Source organism: Scyliorhinus torazame, unplaced genomic scaffold, assembly GCF_047496885.1.
Source record: "Scyliorhinus torazame isolate Kashiwa2021f unplaced genomic scaffold, sScyTor2.1 scaffold_331, whole genome shotgun sequence".
Lineage (NCBI taxonomy): Eukaryota > Metazoa > Chordata > Chondrichthyes > Carcharhiniformes > Scyliorhinidae > Scyliorhinus > Scyliorhinus torazame.
In genome coordinates this window covers 147,811-162,840 of record NW_027308058.1, presented here as the reverse complement: position 1 = coordinate 162,840, position 15,030 = coordinate 147,811, and positions in this window count along the sequence as shown.

The following is a 15,030-nucleotide window of genomic DNA, read 5'->3' as shown; positions in this document are numbered from 1 at the left end:
TGGTAATAAATATGATCGTGTCGTGAGTGCATCTAAGAGTGCGTGTGTGTCGTGTGCAGCATGTGCATATGACGGAACTATGTACATGGGGCGATGTCGGGTGCGTCACATGAACCAAGTTGTACCATAACATAACATAAATGCGAACGAGAGAAGAAGAAAAAAAAAACTTGAACAGTTGTCCAGTCAGACGACATCTGGAACGATAAACAACAACAGGTTATCATGTAAAATTGTGCAACTTGTTAAACATATGAACGGTATTATAAGTCCAGTCTAATGGGCTTGCGACGAGTTCGGGTTGACCGTCAGGGCGGCACACCACTCATCGGCTGGATTGATGGCATTGACCTTGTTGACATCAATGACGGAAACTCGGAAGGCATCCTGGTCATCTGCATCACTTAACTGGAAGTCTTGATGCGTGGGCTGGACGGTCCTGACTCGTCTGCGAGGTTGTCGAGGATGCGCCGGATCCATGGGTTGAGCCGAACGACAGTGGGCTGCGTAGTGGCCCATCGTGCCACATCTGTGGCACTGTCGGTTTTTTGCAGGACATTGCCCTTTTAAATGTAGAGCTCCACAATTGCCGCACGTCATGATGTCACGGCGTTCGTTGCGCCACTGCGCATGCGCAGTGCAATCTTGCGGTGGGCGCGCCTGCGCAGTGCGTCCCTTGTTGTGGCCGTTATTTTTGGCGCGCACCTGCGCGGGAGACCGCGAAAAGCGCGGGAAGCGGCCGCTGTCGTCCGGGCCGTGGGTCGGGAAGTAATCGACGGCCTGGATGCGTTCGACGTCGTGGGCGGCCTGGCTTGCCGATTCGACGGCTGGGGACCCCCTCCGTGCCAACTCGGACGCCTGAAATCGGGCAAAACGGCAGGTAGCATTTTCGTGGAGGACACAGGCTTCCACAGCAGACGCTAAGGTGAGGCTTTTCATTTTAAGAAGCTGCTGGCGTAGGCCACTAGAGGCAACGCCAAAAACAAACTGGTCCCTGATCATGGACTCTGTGGTGGTGCCGTAACCGCAGGACTGCGCTAGAATCCGGAGGTGCGTCAAAAAGGGTTGAAAGAGCTCCTCCTTACCTTGCAGGCGTTGCTGAAAGAGGTATCTTTCAAAACTTTCATTTACTTCAACTTGAAAGTGCTGGTCCAGTTTGAGGATGACCGTGTCATATTTGGCTTGGTTTTCGCCTTCTTCGAACACCATTGAGTTGAAGACGTCGGTGGCGTGCGGACCTGCGTAGAAGAGGAGCATTGCAATCTTCGTGTCATCCGAGACATTCTGTTTTTCGGTGGCACGGATGTACAGGTCAAATCGCTGCCTGTAGAGCTTCCAGTTGGTACCTACGTTCCCCGCGACTTGCATCGGCTGCGGTTTGCCGGTGTGGTCCATGTCCAGAATGGCAGGTTAGTAGGCAGGTATCGATCCACTCCTGTACCATGTGGTGTTGGGTGTTCTGACACACAGATGAGCCAACACGGTTGCATATGGTACAACGCTACTTTATTTAAACTTACTATTTACAGTTTGGTCTTTGCACTCTGCACGTGGGGGGTTCCCTGCTTGTGTGTTTTAACAGCTCTTTCTTGTTCCCTTCTCCCCAGACCTACTGACCACCAGGTGTCGTGCTCGTGCTTTTTATGTGGTTGGTGTTCTTGTCTGTGATTGGTTGTGGTGTTGTGTACTCTGATTTGCCTGTTAGTGTGTCCATCATGATGTGTGTGTTTGAATATCATGACAGTTAGGAGCTATGAATAATGAAAGTTACTGGGATGGGGTGTGAACAGGGACGATCCTTTAAAACGGAGATGAGGAGGAATTTCTTCAGCCAGAGGGTGGTGAATCTGTGGAACCCTTTGCCGCAGAAGGCTGTGGAGGCCAAATCACTGAGTGTCTTTAAAATGGAGATAGATAGGCTCTTGATCAATAAGGGGATCAGGGGTTATGGGGAGAAGGCAGGAGAGTGGGGATGAGAAAAATATCAGCCATGATTGAAAGGCGGAACAGACTTGATGGGCCGAGTGGCCTAATTCTGCTCCGATGTCTTATGGTCTTAAGTCTTATAACCTCAAAATTGCAGCTTGGCCATTCAGGGGTGACGTCGGGAAGCACTTCTTCAAAACTAAAGGCTGTGGACATTTGGACGAAAGTGGGCCTTGCTTTCTCTAATACTTTCCATGACTACGGGACAACCCAAGATGCATGACATTGAATGAAATATATTTTTACCGTGTATTCCCTGTTGTAACATAGAAAACTTTTGGCAGCACAGTGGCCGGTGGTTAGCACTGCTGCCTCACAGCGCTGAAGAACGGGTTCAATCCCAGCCTGGGTCACTGTCCGTGTGGAGTTTGCACATTCTCCCCGTGTCTGTGTGGGTCTCACCCCCACAACCCAGAAAGATGTGCAGGGCAGGTGGATTGGCCACACTAAATTGCCTCTTAATTGGAAAACATTTTTGGATACTTTAAATTTTAAACAAAAAAAAAAGGAAACCCGACACCCAAATTACACACAAGCTGCCACAATTAGCAGTGTGATAATGACATGATTACCAGTTTGTTAGATATTGACTGAGCGATAAGTATATTGGCCAAGGGGTAACTCCTTTTCTTCTTACGAATAGTGCTGTGGGATCTTTTACAACCCTCTGAGGGGTCAGATGGGTCCTCGATTAATGTCTCATCCAAAAAATGATACCTTCAATAATGTGGTGTTCTCTGTGATTCTGTTATCAGGATGGATGTTGTAGTGTTCACAAAGACCACAGAAGCTATTTTCATTCATAAAGCTAACATTTATTTACACTACTTATTAAAGCTCGACCAGTTACTCCTATAGTAAACAATAATCTAGTAATCTACACTCTACACTCAACTAACACTAGTCTCTGCACTCTTATCTATAACTGTACTCTGATCTCTCTCACTACTCCGATGCTCTGCTCTCCAGCCCTCTCCCAGAAGTCTGTGAGTCAGTACCTTATATAGTTCTGCATTAGCTCCATCTAGTGCTTAATTATGATATGACATTAACCCTTTGTATTCTGAACATTTCCCATAATGTCACCAATAGTGCAACATTCTTTAGGAATAATGCTCGAAGTTGTCAAATGGCCAAAATTTTATGGCCGTACCCATCGGCTGGATCTCCTAGTACCTCCAATAATGACCCCCTGCAGTGCGTCCCCCCGGTGGTGGAGAGGGGGGGGGGGAGAATGCATGGAACTCTGACAGATTTATATTTTAGGCCAGCAGTTCTCGGTCTTTCCCATCTGTAGTGCAGACTTAACTTAATTTCCTTCCCATGGATCCATAGAACCCTACAGTGCAGCAGGAGGCCATTCAGCCCATCAAGTCTGCACTGACCCCTGTAAAAGCACGGCACCTAGGTCCACTCCTCCACCCTATCCCGTAACTCCACCTAACCTGCACATCTTGGACTGTGGGAGGAAGCACCCGGAGGAAACCCACGCAGATTCGGGGACAAACTGAAAACTCGGCACAGACAGTCACCCAAGGTTGGAATTGAATCAGGGTCCCTAGAGCTGTGAGGCAGCAGTGCTAACCACTGTGTCACCGTTCTTTATATTGCTTTTCCTAAAGCTGACATCTTTTCAATTTGATTTCAATCTATAAGATTGCGTCTGTGGTAGGATAATCTGATTGAACTTCCAGTGAAGTGATCAGATTGATATCTTCTGTCCTGAACGATCAAATTGAAGAGATGAATTCCAATGTGGTATCAACTTAGCAACTAGTGATTCACTGTGGAATGATTCTGGAAATGAGGATTTCAGCATTCAGTTGAGCTTGAGGGGAGCGCTGAGTGTCTCAGTGAAGTGCTAAGAATAGAATTCAAGCAATTTGGGTCAAGTGACATGAGACAAGAGGGCAAAGATAAGAATGGTTAAACATTTGGTGATATTGGAGCCAAGCTAGACCTCACACATACGCGGGTGATTGATCCTCCACAAATCTGAATGAAGGGTCAAACAGAAGAGTTTTGTATAACGTCAATGTCAAGTTTGTCACTGACACCAAGTTTATTAGCACAGCAGAATGGTGCTGAAGATTGCAACGAACTATTGATAAATCGGAGGACTTTGCCACAGTGAGTAGTGTCCCCGCCTGTCTGTGCCAGAGGCTCCAGATTCAAGTCGACTCAAGGAAGGTGCGTTCATAATATAGGCAAACAAATTGAGTATCAACCTGCAACTCCTTCCAATACAAACCAACGGCAGGTGGCAACAGCGAGAGAGGCTCCTGGCCAATGATGTGAAAAGAAAATTGAAGCTCCCACCATCACTATCCATAGCTCCAGATTGCAACATGGATGGAAGCACAGGAGGGGGGGGGGCAATTTAGCATGGCCAATCCACCTAATATGGACAGCTTTGGACTGTGGGAGGAAACCGGAGCACCCGGAGGAAACCCACACTCACAGGGGGTGGATGTTCAAACTCCACACAGTCACCCGAGACCGGAATTGAACCCAAGTCCCTGGAGCTGTGAGGCATCAATGCTAACCACTGTGCCATCATGCCGCTACATCCTCCCTCTTGTGTGGAGCGGGGTGCTGGAGAATTGGAAGGCGCCAATCCCATTTTCTCTCTGCCGCTGGATTCTCCGCCTCTCTGGGAACTCTGTTACCTTCGGCGTGGGACAGAAAATTTTGCCCATTGTCCCTCTACTGCCAAAAAGAATCACTTTTTAAAAAATGTTTCCAATTAAGGGGCAATGTAGCGTGGCCAATCCACCTACCCTGCATATCACTGGGTTGTGGGGGTGAGACCCACACAGTCACGGGGAGAATGTGCAAACTCCATACAGACAGTGACTCAGAGTCGGGATTGAACCTGGGACCTCGGCACCGTGAGGTAGCAATGCTACCCACTGCACCACTGTGCAGCCCCAACCGTCACTTCACGGTTCTCCGCATTATTTTTATCTGCCACTTGTCTGCCCATTCCATCAGTCTGTCTGTCTATGTGTTTTTGAGGTTTTACACTATACTCCTCACAGGAGGTTGAATATACGTTCGTACAGGAAGCCACTCGAGCTGTGGTGTTCTCACCATTCCAGAAATAAACCTCCTGGTTTGTGTGCTGGTTTCCCAGTCAGTTTGATCAGCAGTAGTCTGCTATTGGGTAGACCAGGGCCAGTGAAGCAGTGCATTATATGTTGGCTCTACGGCCCTGAGTGGGTACACGCCAGTTTCCTTCCGTGTGGGAGGGGGGGTGACTGCAGGCTCTACTGGAGCCTGTGAGTGCGCGTCGGGGGATATTGCTGCCACAAGCCAGAAAGAGGGGCTTCCACACAGAACCAAGAAGGCATGGACAGAGGTGGTTACTCTGGTCAGCGGCCATGAAGTAGACTGAAGGACCTGGAAGCAGTGCAGGAAGAGGTTCAATGACTTTCTGTGCTCTGCCAGTGTGAATCCAGTTATAACCGCAGAGCAATGTGTTTGTGTGCGACTGCAGTTGATGGGCTCCTGGGTGTCTTGCCCCGAGATTAGCTTGGCACATCTCCCTGTGACCTGAAAGACTGCATGTGAGTAGACACAATAGCTGTCATGTGTGGAAGGATGAAGTGCCACAGTGTGATGGGTACCTATCAGTGTGGTGGGAAGCATGGTAGCACAGTGGTTAGCACTGTGGCTTCACAGTGCCAAGGTCCCAGGTTTGATTCCCGGCTGGGTCTCTGTCTGTGCGGAGTCTGCACCTTCTACTCGTGTCTGCGCGGGTTTCCTCCGGGTGCTCTGGTTTCCTCCCACAAGTCCCGAAAGACGTGCTTGTTAGGTGAATTGGACATTCTGAATTCTCCCTCTGTGTACCCGAACAGGCGCCGTAATGTTGCAACTAGGGGCTTTTCACAGTAACTTCATTGCAGCATTAATGTAAGCCTATTTGTGACAATAAAGATTATTATTATATTATAAATCTGCAACTTCAGGCAGGAGGACAGAATGTTCAAGCATGTAGAAGGGGGATTAATGAAAGCAAAATTTTCATTACAGGAAAAAAGGTGTCCCAATGTCCAGGAGAGAGAGTGAACAGGTGGTCGTGAGCGAGGGAGAACAGGTGGTAGTGAGCGAGGGTGGACAGGTGGTAGTGAGCAAGGGCGAACAGGTGTTAGTGAGCGAGAGTGAACAGGTGGTAGTGAGCAAAGGTGAACTGGTGTTCGTGAGTGAGTGTGAACAGGTGGTAGTGAGCGAGGGTGAACAGGTGGTAGTGAGTGAGGGTGAACAGGTGGTAGTGAGCGAGGGTGGACAGGTAGTAGTGAGCGAGGGTGAACAGGTGGTAGTGAGTGAGGGTGAACAGGTGGTAGTGAGCGAGGGTGAACAGGTGTTAGTGAGCGAGGGTGAACAGGTGGTAGTGAGCAAGGGTGAACTGATGTTACTGAGTGAGGGTGCACAGGTGGTAGTGAGCAAGGGTGAACTGGTGTTAGTGAGTGAGGGCGCTAAGATGGTAGTAAGCAAGGATAAATGTGTGGTAGTGAGTGAGGGTGAATGGGTGATAGTGAGTGAGGGCGGATAGATGCGGGGTCCACTTTTACCAACCGGCCAACATTCGGGACTGATGTCGGCCGACCTTCACGACCCATGCCAGCCGACCTTCACGACCTACGCTGGCCGACCTTCACAACACACCATTTTCGCTTACCTTTCATGCGACAGGTGAGCCTGCTTGATTGTGAGACCCTGGCCGATTTGTATCTTGATAACAAAATGATCCATCTTCAGTTCTTCACAGCGCTGTTTCCCAGCTTGCTCACAGCAAGAAAATGGAAGAATCTCTCCTCCATGATTTCACGCCGAAAGCACAGATGTACAGGATGCATGATGTCAACGTGCATGCCGAGTGGCTAACCTGCTCTCTGCCACCACTTCTGGCCAGAAGGTTCTGTTGTGTTATGCTTCTTCATGTAGCATAAGCTGCTTCCTTGATGTATACTCTGACAAAGGAAGGTTCAGACTTGGAGATAGGTTTAACACATTTATTGAACAGTTAACAATTCTCCTTCTTGAGTTTGACTCTCCTGCTAATCTTGCTATAGTAAATCAATCTAACTAACCAGTCTGCTCTAAGCCATGTCGTGGGTGTGATGTTTCTGATCTGTCCCTGTCTTTCTCTCTGAGTGTCGCCTGTGGATAGAGAAAGAGCATGTGTGCCCTCTCCTTTTATATGTGTTGCCCCCTTGTGGTAGTGTCACCTCTGGGTGTCTTGACTGCCCGTTGGTCGTGTCCTATTCTAAATGTTCATTAGCTGTATGTCTGCATGTCATGATGTCTCTGGTGCTCCCTCTAGTGCTCACTTAGTTTTAGTGTATTTACATTAACCCCTTGTGTATTTACAGTGATGCATATCACCACATCCCCCCTTTTTTCATGTTACATATTTCTGTACAGTGTAAAGAAAATTGAACAAAATAGGTAGATAAGTGATGACATGTACAAGTCATGATGACAGTGATGATTATGCAATTCCAAATAATATGTATGAGTCCAAAGTTCATGAATTTATATGGTCGAGTGGCTTATTGAATTGTCGATGTTGATGTCGTCATTTCCTTGTGAATGCAGTCAGTGTCCCTGTGCTTAGGGAACCAAGAAGTCATCAGGAGATGTGTAAATGGTCAAATCACTTTGTTGTCTGATTTGGACTCTTTTTTTCTATGCTTGTGGTAGCGATGCAGTGTGTCATCTGTGTTGTCCGACCTGGACTGTTTCTTGTGATTGCGATATTGATGCCGTATGTCAGCTGCCTTGAAAGCTGGTCTGCTTGAACATAGTGGAGCAAATTTGAATCGGTGAGATTTGCTGTCATGCCTTGGTATGGCTGTACTCTTGCCAGTGTTAGGAGCTGTGCTGTTACATTGTCCTGCATTTGCAGAGTTGTACCATCTCGTACCAGGCGTTGTTCCACTGTTGTTGTTTTTGTCATGCTTGTTGTTGACGTTGGTGCCTTTGGTACGCTTCTTGTTGTTGTCTTTGTTGTTGCTTTCGTAGGTTTTGTTGTTGTGTTTGTTGCGCTCAATGACCACACCGAGTGGAGAATTCGAGTCCTTCACAAAGTTCCTTGTGTCAGTGTCCTTTGTGGCATCTGCTGTTTCATTGAGCGAGCCGTCTCTGATTCCTCGGCGCTCCCCGTCTGGAGTCATGTCCGGTTCACTAGAATCATCTTTGGCTTGTCGATGCTCCCCGTCTGGAGTCCTTCCTGGTTCACCTGAATCAGCTTTGGTTTCTTGACACTCCCCGTCCGGAGTCATTTAAGGTACTCTTGAATCATCTGAGGTGTCACTTGAATCATCTGAGGTGTCTTGATGCTGGTAGTCACGGATCTTGAGTTGAACTATATAGATTCAACAGGCACTCACTGGTAGCATGTTGTGTTATGCTTCTTCATGTAGCATCAGCTGCTTCCTTGATGTATGCTCTGACGAAGTAAGGTTCAGACTTGGAGATAGGTTTAACACATTTATTGAACAGTTAACTATTCTCCTACTGTTTTTGAAAACTCACCACTATTCTTTGAAGTCCCCCTATACCAAAAGGGGCCGACATTCTAAATGGTGAACAGGGATTCTCACTCCCTGTCTCCGATGCAGGCTTCGGTGGGTGCTATTCAGGTCAAACTATATTTTCAAGTTATCCCCCGGTATAACCCATACCTTCACCGAAGATTTCATCCACTTACCACTTAGTAGCATCAATCCTGGGTCCCACATTGTTAAGTAAGTAAAGTAGACTTTGGAATAACCACTACTTCAGGTTAAATTAAGTTATTTTATTATTAGATTTTTTTTTCTTTTAAAAGCTGCAATTACTGTCTTTACAGAATAGTAAAAAGATCTTGCTTCTGGATCCTTCTGGTTGGTTGAAGGGACCTTCAGGCCCAATTTGACAATCAATCTTCTTTTTAAAATCTGGTCTTCTTTAGATGTATTCGCTGATGAGCTTGGTTGCTGTGTCCTATCTTTCCCATGGACCGAGCTGTGAGAGCTGGCTATCTCTGAGCTGACTCTGAGCTGACTCTGAGCTGACTTTGCCTCCTCTTTAAATTCTAGTCTTCCTTAGATGTATTAGCTATTTTAGCTCGGCTGCTTTGCACTGTCTCTTTCCCATGGCCGAGCTGACTGTAATCTGACTCTGCTTCTCCACCTCTCTCTCTCTCTCTCTGAGTTCTGCTTCTGGTTCTGGTTCCTGCTCTGGTCTCTAGGTTTATATATTTTTCTAACAGTTATCTAGTTTTTATGACTTTATTGAAAGTAACTTTTTTCACTTTGATTGTAAAAAGTATCTTTAATCTAAACATTCTAATCTAAGTACTCATTTTGACATACCCTCACCTCTCATAGGTCTGATTACATTGTGTCCATTGTGATATTCAAAAATGCTTTGACTTCAAGAGGTGTTACTTTTAATTCCTGTCATTTCTATAGTTTTATTTTCCAATTGTGTCCTCAGCTCATAATTTTGACTTTGATATTGCCTTTGAATTATGTTTCTCGTAGACTGATAGTCTCCAGTTTTCTTTAATTTACCTGGTATTAGCAAAATTTTCACACCTAGAATTGTCACCAAATTCACCAAATCCATTCTTTTCCAGCTGCTCACTAAGGTAGTTACTTTCAATGAAGGTGTGAGCCATTGTTTTTGGCTTCATTCAAAATCCTGTTTGTCTTGGTTGCTAAGCCTGCTTGACCAAGGATATCTGCATTTTACAATCCTTCCCTGGCAGCTGCTGTTAACCCTTTGTGGGATCTTGCCCTGAATTCTCTCATGTTTCTCACAGACCAGATATTGCCAGGCTTCCATGTTTCAAATGACACATCTTTCCATATTTTCAATTACACTACTTGAGTTCGACTCACCTGCTAATCTTGCTATAGTAACTCAATCTAACTAACCAGTCTGCTCTAAGCCATGCATGCGGTGGGTGTGATGCTTCTGATCTGCCCCTGTTCTTCTCTCTGAGTGTCGCCTGTGAAATGAAAAAGAGCATGTGTGCCCTGTCCTTTTATATGGGTTGCCCCCTTGTGGTAGTGTCACCTCTGGGTGTCTTGACTGCCCATTGGTCGTGTCCTATTCTATGTGTTCATTAGCTGTATGTATGCATGTTATGATGTCTCTGGTGCTCCCTCTAGTGTTCACTTAGTCTTAGTGTATTTACATTAACCCCTTGTGTATTTACAGTGATGCATATCACCACAGGATCCATCGTTCCATTTAAAACCCAGACACAGCCAGCATTCTCAATTTAAAAGCCGTACACGGCCGTTGGCCGCTTCTCTCATAATCAGGAATGACACGATTGATTATTCAGTGACCCTCCCGACACCTGCCCGTGACCCACCCACGGGTCACAACCCACAGTTTGAAAAACCCTGGTCTTAGAGATGCCAGACATAAATGAAGCCATCAAGTTAGGGGCTAGCAATCATTCTGACGAAAATGACCAGTGCTGGGAATGGGGGTGGGAAGTCCATTATGGGCCCCTCCCACCTTTTAAAAAACACTCCAGAGGCCTCCTGACTCCATGTTGGGTAAAGAAATCTAACGTGGAGATTTTCACTCTCTGAATAGTTTTGTCATTTAAAGGCCCTTTTTAACCAAGTACCACAATTCTCAAAATGGTGATTGATAACACTGGGTTCCTACAAATAGCATCAGTGATTGAACCATAGAATAGAACGTTTATTGCACAGAAAGAGGCTACAAGGCCCATCATGTCTCCACCGGCCAAAAACTCAGCCTCCCAGTCTATTCCCACTTTCCAGCATTTGGTCCTTAGCCCTGTAGATTACTGCACTTGAGGGGTGTAGCGCACAATGACTTACGAGAGAGACGAGTAGTGATGAAGTCGATGAGGCTTTATTAAGCGAGACTTGTCCCCAGCAGTTCAGCAACAGAATGAAGCGGCGGGGAGAAGCTCGGGTTCTTATACTCCGCCTTCAGGGCGGAGCCAGGAGTCAACAGCCAACCAGGACCCGGGATCTGTCAGCCAATAGCATCACGGCTTCACAGTCCCACATGACCCCTAATACATGCCACCACATTCACCCCTTGTTAAAAATGAACCCGGCGGGGTGGTGGTTCGCATGTTGGTAGGGCTTTACAAGGCTGGTCCTGGGAGGAAAATTTCGGGCATGTTATTACAGTTTTAGCCCTACACTGGGCTATGTACAAGGTTTGTGAAACTATTTACAATATTAGTAAGAGAAGAAAGGTTTTTGTTACAGTCCAACAACATTCTTGGTGTCACGCCGATGCCACGAGTCGAGCGGGCGGTCTGGTCTTCCTCGTCGATCGCCTCAGCCCCGGTGGTGGTGTAGGTGCTTGTTCCGGCGTTGTAGCGCACAATGACTTACGAGAGAGACGAGTAGTGATGAAGTGGATGAGGCTTTATTGAGCGAGACTTGTCCCCAGCAGTTCAGCAACAGAATGAAGCGGCAGGGAGAAGCTTGGGTTCTTATACTCCGCTTTCAGGGCAGAGCCAGGAGTCAACAGCCAACCAGGACCCGGGATCTGTCAGCCAATAGCATCACGGCTTCACAGTCCCACATGACCCCTAATACATACCACCACAAGGGGCACATCCAGGCACCTTTTAAATGAGTTGAGGGTTTCTGCCTCCACTCCCCTTTCAGACAGTGAGTTCCAGACTCCCCAACCCTCTGGGTGAAAACATTTGTCCTCATATCCCCTCTAATCTTTCTATCAATCACTTTAAATCTGTGCCCTAGTCACTGACCTCTCTGCTAAAGTAAATAGGCCCTTCGCATCCACTCTGTCCAGGACCCTCATAATTTTGTACACCTCAGTCAAATCTCCCTCAGCCTCCTCTGTCCAAAGGAGAACAACCCCAGCCTCTCCAATCTGTCCTCATTGATGCAATTTCCCAGTCCCTTTTTTTTAATGTATTCTAGTCCAAACATATTCAAAGGTACAAAAACATAAATAAATCAAAGAACATTCTCCACACCTCACAGTTCATCCAGGTTTTTCCCCCTTTTCACCACCCTTCCCTCCCCCACCCCACTGCCCCGCAATGAACAATTCCTCAAACATGGTCATGAACAGTCCCCACCCTGTCTCAAAGCCCTCCGCTGATCCCCTCAATTGGAACTTGGGGCGGGTTCTCCGGTCGCCGATGCCGAAATCACGTTCGGCAATTGGCCGGAGAATCAAAGTTCTCCACCGAATCGGGTTCGGTGCCGCTTTCGCGATGTTCTGCCCCCTCCAAAGCGGCATATCGACGCCCTCGGGACATTGCCTGAGGCCCGCCCCCGATGCTCCGCCCCCGACCGGCCGAGTTCCGGACGCCGTCGGTCGCGTGTGGTCTCATCCATCGGGAACTCAGCGGGGCGGCTGCGGACTCAGTCCAGCACCACCACAGTTGGGGAGGGTCGATCCGCCGTCAAGGGAGGGCCTTATGAAAGGCTGGTGGCACTGTGGGGGCGGTGGTCCAGGGTGCGAGAGCTGGTCGAAGGGGGGGCACTATTTTGCGGGCCGTATCCGCGAGCGGCCTCCGCCATGCTGCACGGCGCGGTCGCTGCAGGCCGCATGCGCAGCCACGGACTCGGCAAGTCTCCAGGCCGTATCGGCAACTAGAACCGGGTGCTCTACGCTACCGGCATGCTAGCCCCAGCCAAATGGAGGATCGGTGGCCATTTTACACCATTTTATCTGGCGTAAAGCACCACCATTCCTACGCCGGCGTGGGGACATGGCCCCAGAATCGGAGATTCCAGCCCCAGATCTTTTCCAGCTGGAGAAAGTAGTACAGATCCCCCAGCCAGGCCGCCACCCCAGGAGATGTTGTCGTCCGCCGTTCCAACAGAATCCTTCAACGGGCAACTAGAGAGGCGAAGGCTCACGCACCCTGAACCCCCCCTCAGCCTTTGATAAAATCCCCCCTTGTCGGCCTTCCTCCATCACCTCCAACATTTCCAATACCCCAAAACTCGCCACCATAGGGTCCGGCCCAACCTCTACCCCCACAATCTTTGATAAGGCCCCAAACACCGCCTCCCAGTATCTTTCCAACTTCTCACAGCTGCAGAACATATGTGCGTGGCTCGCAGGTCCTTGCCCACACTTCTCACACTCGTCTGCCATCCCCTGGAAGAACCCACTCATCCTTGCCCAAGTCAAATGCATCCTATGCACCACCTTAAACTGAATCAAGCTCAGCCTTCTCCTCGTCCATAGAGACCACTACCTCCGGTACCCGTCCCTTCGACGGGGTCACGATCACATTTAATAACTGCCTAATGTTACAGGAAAGCTGCTTGCCCTTCACAAAATCCCGTTTGCTCCTCTGCGACCACCCCCGGAATGCATCATTTCATCCTCCCCGCCACCAACTTAGCATTCTCCGCCCCCCATCACCCACCAACACCGCTCGGCTCACTACAAAAAAGTCAATTCTGGAGTACACTTGCACACGTGGGGGAAGAAGGAGTACTCCCTCTCCCCCGGGTTCTTAAACCTCCACGGATCCACCATTCCCATCCTTTCCATAAACCCTCCCAGCACCTTCGCCATCCTCAAACTTACCATTGACTTAGGGCTCGATCTGTTCACCCTTGGCTCCAGCACGCAATTAAAATCACCCCCCATAATCAACTGATGCTTCTCCAGGTCCGGAGTTGTTCCCAGAAACCCCTTCACAAATCCCACATCATCCCAATTCGGCCAGTAAATGTTCACTAACACCACCGGCGTCCCCTCCAGCACCCCGCTCACTAACCCCCCCACCCCCGAATCCCACACTTCCTTGGCCCCTACAAAACCCGTCCTCTTGCTTATCGAGATTACCACCCCCCTGCGACTGAATCAAACCCAGAGTGTAATACCTGACCCACCCATCCCTTCCCCAACCTAACCTGATCCTTCACCCGCAGGTGCATCTCCTGCAGAAAGACCACCCCTTCCTTCAAGTGTGCGAAGACCCGTTACCTCTTCATTGGCCCGTTCAGTCCCCGTACATTCCATGTTATAAACCTTACTGGAGGCTCTACTGTCCGCCATCCTCCCCTTCCAATTCTACCTCCTTTAATTTCACCCTAAACCGAGCCCATCCAAGGTGGCTCCCTTCTCTGCCCATAACCCTGCTCCTTCTCCAAAGCTGCCACGTCGCAGCCCCCAACCCCTCCCCCACCCCCACTTGGCCAACCCCCACGGCCACCTCCCCTGCCTTACTTCCGTTCATCAGCATTATCTGCCAATGTGGCAGCTCCTGCCCGAAGGCTCCTCCCATCTAACCCTCCACCCATCTCCCCAACCTTCCCTGCTTGGTCTGTGCAAATGGCTCCCTGTGGACCCCACCCTCCCCCAAACAAACAAAAGGCAGACCCAAAACCACAGATCACTCCCTCCAAAAAGAAAAGCACAAATGGCAGAAGGTGAGGGGGGGGGGGCAGTTGCCCCCTTACAAACTTATTGTCCCTTAGCAAACAATCACTGTGGCAAAATCATCCACCCAAGAAAAAGCCCCACCCTCCGGCCCCCACAATACCCACATCCTCCGCCCTCTGTTGCTCCAGCTCCTCCGACTCCCATCAATGTTCAGATCTCTCCCAGTTTATGATCTCTGAGGAAGTCATTGGCCTCCTCTGGCGTTTCAAAAAAATAGTAATCTCGGCCTTCAAAAGTCACCCACAGTTTTACCGTGGGTACCCCAAACCGGATCTGCCTTCGGTACACAACCTCTTTGGCCCTGTTGAACCCAGCACGCCTTTCAGCCAGCTCCATTCCAATGTCCTGATGGAGTCAGACCTTGTTCCCCTCTCATTCATAGTTCTGCATCTCTCTGGCCCACCGCAGGATCTTCTCCTTCTCCACAAACTTGTGAAGCCTCACAATCACCACCGGTGGAAGCTCCCCCGTTGTCAGCTTCTGCCTTAGGGACATGTGCGCCCTGTCCACCTCTGGGGCCTTGTCCAGCACCCCCTCCGCCACCAGCCCTGCCAGCATCCTTGACACATATTTCGTAACACTCGTGCCTTCCACTCCCTCAGG